Source organism: Triticum aestivum, chromosome 2B (genome assembly GCF_018294505.1).
Source record: "Triticum aestivum cultivar Chinese Spring chromosome 2B, IWGSC CS RefSeq v2.1, whole genome shotgun sequence".
NCBI lineage: Eukaryota > Viridiplantae > Streptophyta > Magnoliopsida > Poales > Poaceae > Triticum > Triticum aestivum.
Window position 1 is genome coordinate 435,379,786 of NC_057798.1, and position 6,404 is coordinate 435,386,189.

Here is a 6,404-nt window from a genome sequence, read left to right on the forward strand (position 1 = left end):
CAGAAGCGACTAAGCATATATGGTGGCTAACATACGCAAATAAGAGCGAGAAGAGAAGCAAAGGAACGGTCGTCAACTAGTAATGATCAAGAAGTGATCCTGAACTCCTACGTACGTCAAACATAACCCAAAACCGTGTTCACTTCCCGGACTCCACCGAAAAGAGACCATCACGGTTACACACGTGGTTGATGTATTTTAATTGGGATCTGGTGTCAAGTTATCTACAACCGGACATTAACAAATTCCCATCTGCCGCATAACCGCGGGCATGGCTTTCGAAAGTTTAAACCCTGCAGGGGTGTCCCAACTTAGCCCATGATAAGCTCTCGCGATCAACGAAGGATATTCCTTCTCCCAGGAAGACCCGATCAGACTCGGAATCCCAGTTTACAAGACATTTCGACAATGGTAAAACAAGACCAGCAAAATCGTCCGATGTGCCGACAAATCCCGATAGGAGCTGCACATATCTCGTTCTTAGGGCAACACCGGATGAGACTAGCTACGAGTAAAACCAACCCTCAAGTTTCCCCGAGGTGGCCCCGCAGGTAGCTCAGTTCGGACCAACACTCGAAGGAGCACTGGCCCGGGGGGGTTAAATAAAGATGACCCTCGGGCTCCGGAAACCCAAGGGAAAAAGGGCTAGGTGAGGCAAATAGTAAAACCAAAGTTGGGCCTTGGTGGAGGAGTTTTATTCAAAGCGAACTGTCAAGGGGGTCCCATAAATCACCCAACCGCGTAAGGAATGCAAGATCCGGGAACATAACACCGATATGACGGAAACTAGGGCGGCAAGAGTGGAACAAAACACTAGGCATAAGGCCGAGTCTTCCACCCTTTACCAAGTATATAGATGCATTAAATGAAATAAGAGATATTGTGATATCCCAACATAATCCTGTCCACCATGGAGCAATCTTCAACTTCACCTGCAACTAACAACGCTATAAGAGGGGGCTGAGCAAAGCGGTAACATAGCCAAGCAACGGTTTGCTAGGAAGGGTGAAAAGGTTAGGGGCTGACATGGAAATTGGGAGGCTTGTAGATCAAGTGATAGGTAGCGCGGCATAGCGATAGAACAATGCAACCAACATCGCAATGATAGTAGTGAGATCCAGGGTAGCGGTCATCTTGCCTGAAATCCTGCAAGGAAGAAGAACGAGGTCCATGAAGAAGACGAACGGGAGTAGTCGAACGAATCCTCACAATCGCAACATTACCGGAACTAAGAAGCAACACCGGAAAGAAACAAACAACATGGTAAATGCACAAGCATAAACATGGCATGATGCACAAACAAGTATGACGCATGTCCGGTTTAAAGAGGCATGGCATGACAAAGTGCAACAAACAACACTACAACTTAAGTGGAGCTCAATATGCAACGAGTTGCATATTGACGAAACACCACAACAATTATTTAGTTCATCTCGTTTAAGCTACTCAACAATATTAAATGTTGTTAAACATGGCAAGAGGTGAAGCATAATGAAACCACCTATCTAGGCAAGTTTAAATGAGGCCGGAAGTAAAACAAGTCCGGAAAAATCCTCATGAGCAATATTCGAATTTGGTACTCTTCTGCCCCAAACACAATTTTAATGTTGTTAAACATCAAAATAAAATGCACCGTGATAATCAATGCATTTTCCCACCCCGTTTACATATAAAGTTTATTTAAAACCGAGCTACGGTTATTTAGTTATGAAATAAAGCATTTTAACATGGCATTTAAACAAATTTAATCAAATAGCAATTTAAACATTTTAAACATGGATGAAATATGCAGATATTGAAAGTACATGAAAATCTGAGAATTTTACATATATAACATGTTTTATTTGGATGCATGGACATTTAGTTATGAGCATTTTAAAATGATGGCATTGATGTGAATATGCAGAAAATGAATAAATGCTAAAACACATGGGATAGGGAAAAATATACACGGGCCGGATTCAATGCACGGTGCAAGCCCAGAAGGGGAATTGACCCAAGCGGCTGAGTGTGTGTGCATGCAAAAGAAAAACAAAAATAGAGGACAAAAGGGGGAGTGTTGGGTTTTGAACCCAGGATCTCCTGGATCGAAGGGAGCAACTTTTGCCACTGCGCTTCTGCTGTGTTTGTGCATGACATGGTCGTGGCTCTATTTGAACCGAACCCAAGGCTAGGCCTTCTTCTCCGTGGCGCACGGTGGAACTCTAAGACGGCGCCGGCGAGCCAGGCAGCGACCATAGGGACCATCGACCAATGGCGGGGGTGCGGAAACATGCGGGGGGAGCGTGAGTGAGCAGCTGCTGCTTGCGGGGTGGTGGTGTGCGTGCAGGTACTCGTGCACGAGCAGGCGCTCGTCCCGGTCATGGAGAAGACTACGACCGGGTCTGCGGGTTGAAGCACTGTGGCTGCTGCGCGTCCAGCGCGTTAGGATTGAAGGCGTGCGCGAGCAGAGAGGGTCGAGCATGGGCGGGAGTGTGCAGGAGCAGCGAGGTGAGTTCCAGGAACTCATCCATGGCGGATATGGAGTTGGCGGCTCGAGAAGACGACTACGGCGACGGTATTGAACAAGAGAGGGGCTGGGAGGAGCGACTGCTCACCGAGGGGTGCTGCTGGAGTTTTACGAGGTCGTCGGAGACCGGAGACGGTGAGAAGGCGTGCTAATCGGGGCGGCGTCTTCGGTTCCGTGAAGCAGAGGAAGTAGGGGAGGAACAGGACGACAGGGAATCAGCTGTACTTGGCGATCCGGGGTTCGGGGAGGAGCGGGAAGGTGTTGCCGGAGTCGTGGGACATGCCGCGGAGGAAGAAGGTCGGGGTCGTCGGCTTCTACGCCGGGCTCGAGCATCAACTCGGCCCGGCCACGGTCATGGTGACCGCGACGACAGGGAGGCCGTGGGGGAGGCTCCCACCCAACTAACTCCCGGGATCGATCGAGGAGGGTGACGGGGCGCAGGACAACATGCCGGAGAGGATCCTGGCGCAACCGAACGCGAGGATGACGATGGACGCCGACGGTTTTCTTTTCTCGGGTGCTCTTTTCTTGAGGAAGAAGAATAACTAGAGAAGGAGAGGGGTTCTGGCGGCGTTGAAGGGAGGAGGAGAAGCTAGGGTAGGGCACAGACGTCGAGGGATGGTATATAGGGTGCTAGGGAGCTGTACGGCAGCCCATCAAGCGGTGCCATGGCGATCCGATGGCTATTGATTGGTCATACAGAGATGACGTAGGTAGAAGAAGGAGCAGAGGAGGGCTTGGGCTGGATGACTGTGGAGATGGGCTGCTGCTGTTGGTGCTGGGCTGCATTGCTGCTGCTGGAGCTGGGCTCTCTCTCTCCCTCTTATTCTTCCTTTTCTCAATTTCCTCAAACAGAAAAATAAGAGAGAAAAGCTCAGAGGTAAAGGGAAGGCATGAGAGAGATATGAGAATATATCTGGAGTCCAGAATTTGTGCAGAATTTTGATAAATTGCTTTGGGCATTTTTAAGGATAGAAAAATAATTCAAGTTTGAATTAAATTCAAACTTGAGCCATTTTTGAACCAAACCAAATCGACTTAAAATATCATGAATTTGGACAAAGAGGTTTAGGACATGGTCTAATATTTATAGGAAAATATTGGACATTTATGGAGGAGAAAATGTCACTTGCAACAATGAAAGAAAGAAGAAGGAAGGAGGAGAAGATGGTGCATTGATAGGTTGAGAGAGGAAACAAGTGGTAGGAATATCAACACATACATAGCGCAAATAAAGTAACAAGATGAATCTCACAATGCACATGAACAAGTAAAAGAAAACAAGCACAACAATCATATGGAGACGAATGCATGATGCAAATAATAATAATAAAACAAACCTCACAAGCAAGCAAGCAATCATGAACATGATGGATGCAAATGCATATGACAACATACATGAAGATGGAATGCACAAAGTGAGAAAAACAAATAACACAAGCATGATGATGCAACAATTTATTATGACAATCATGGAAACAACAAAAATAAATAGAAGGCATCTGGAGCATCGGTCTCGGGGCGTCACACGTTCTTAAGGAAATATTCGGTCGGTGAACTAAAAGATGATCTTTCGTATTTATTCATTTGCCCCCAGATGCTTTTCTGCTCTTTCCGGCAGTTCGGACATGCACTTTAGGGCATGCCTTCCAGGGAAAGGAACCCCTAACGGAACTATTCTCTCTGGAAGATGTTTCTTACTAACCATGTAATATAACATAACTAGTTGGGCACTTGTCTGCTAAAGCACTTATGACCCCTACGCCTTGTCTCCATGCATGCCCCGGTTCTTACATAACCAAGAGGGTATTCGGACACACTCCGGACTATAGGGTCCAAAGGTCGAAGCGAAAAGGTCCGCAATGACAAACGATCTACAATCCGGCTAGAAGGCTTTTTTATGTCATTTTTACAGAGTCAATCCGACTCGGCATATTCTTCTTCAATACCATCCAACAGGCGGTCTAATTTACAGTCCTGTTGGGAATACTTTGCAGCCAGCTCCACCTGGCCATATGCTAAGCTGACCGGGATCTCCTTTCCGTCCGGACCTATAGGGACGACCTCGGCCATGTGGTTTGGGTCAGCCTTCGTGTACCGAGTCTTCACCATGGCCCAGGCCTCCCTGGCACCTTGACGGGAAGCCGATATCTTCCACAACCGAAAGCGCTGCCGCACTCCCTCCAGCTTCTTGGTAAGCTCCTCAAGGCCTTCGGGCACGGAGAGGGATGGCCACATAGCCTGGATGACGCTTTGCATTGCCTGCCGAACTCGTTCGTGTAGTTGCAACAGCTCGAGAAGAAGGTCTCCCAATGAACTGGGCATTTCCTCCGCCGGACGACCCATCAGCAGACCTACAGACATAGCTCTGTCAATCGACTTCCTCGCCGAATTCTTTTTTCGAAGATTCATTCAAGCACTTACTAAAAATGCTTCTTCGAAGTCGCCGATTCTCCTTCACGGCAGAAGACAGCTGAATACGAACATCTACCAGTTCCTCGCCTAGCTGGGTATTGGCATCTTGAAGCTAGTCCTTCTCTTGCCTCACCCTCGTCAGCACGCTCTTGCCAGCCTTTAGTTGGCGTAGGAGTTGTTGCTGGTCCGGATTTACTCCGGCCTCATCTGCATTATTATCGTCAGGGTTGCACGCCTGCCGCATTTCAATATGGAAGTACCTTTCGAAGCATATATTACCTGCGGGCGTCCCCTTGACATTCTCTGAAGTGTCCAATGCGGCCTCGAGCTGAGCCTTGCACTCTTCGAGCTCCTGGGACAATTGCGTGTTCTTCTTTGTAAGACACTGCATATGACATGATCCTTCAAACAGTTATCTTCATTGTTTCAAGTCTCGGGGGCTACAGACATATATAACCTTCAATTTTACTCACCTGTATGTCTTTCACATACTGCTCCATGGCTCTGGCTAGACCATTTTGAGCAGCACGGAGATACGCATCTCCTGTATTAAAGGCATCTAACGCCTCTGGAGGAAAACACGCGTCACGAAGAACAGTCCGGCGACGCCTGTGGTTCAGGGCACTCTCCACCTTTGAATTGGTGGCAGATAGCCCGTCGGCGCCCTCTATCGGAGGAGCGCCCGAGGCACGTCCCGTGTCCGCCTCCGCTTCCGGACCCGGCCTCGAACCTTGACCAGCGGACATAGTCCGGCGGGCTCTCTTCTGTCTAAGAAAATCATGAGCATTAGTAAGACTCAGGGGCATAAACCCTAGGCGTTAACTTCGCACGCCATACCGTTGCGCCGGAATCTCGATCTGGTCCGCACATCTTTTTGGCCCGCCTGGCTTCAGCGGCCCTTGTTGGCTGCCCACCGTGGGCTCGGCCTTCCGCCTCAAGGATTTACCCTGCGAAATGCTGTTAGTACACGGCATGCAAGATAAAGCATGAGAATACTGGGACTTCGGTCTTAGTTACCTTGGAGGCTGGAAGTAGTCCGGGATAGTCGGCAGTGATGGCCACTAAGGAGTTATCCTTGCTCAATTAATGAAATACTCCATCAATCAACTCCACGCATAAGTCCGGATCTTCTTGGGAGTCCGGATCGAGGGGCCTTTCCGGGTCCTCGGGTTGTGGAGCAGGGCTGTTTATTTCCTTCACAGCCTGGCGCAGCTCCTGCGTTTAAACATTACTAGTCTAAGTACTCAACTACGGGAATTTCAAAAATGGATAGACAAGTGAAAGTGTCCGCTCACCCAACTAGGAGGATTGTACATAGAGAATCCGCCTTCCGGGTTGACACGGAGGAATTCTTCCTCTTCCCCCTTGTACAAAGCGGATAAGATTCTCGTTAAAGTGGCGGCCGAATCTGGCCCCTTGCGACCGCACCGGGTAGCGTCATCCTCCCCGTTGAATCCCACATGGGGTGGCCTATGTATTG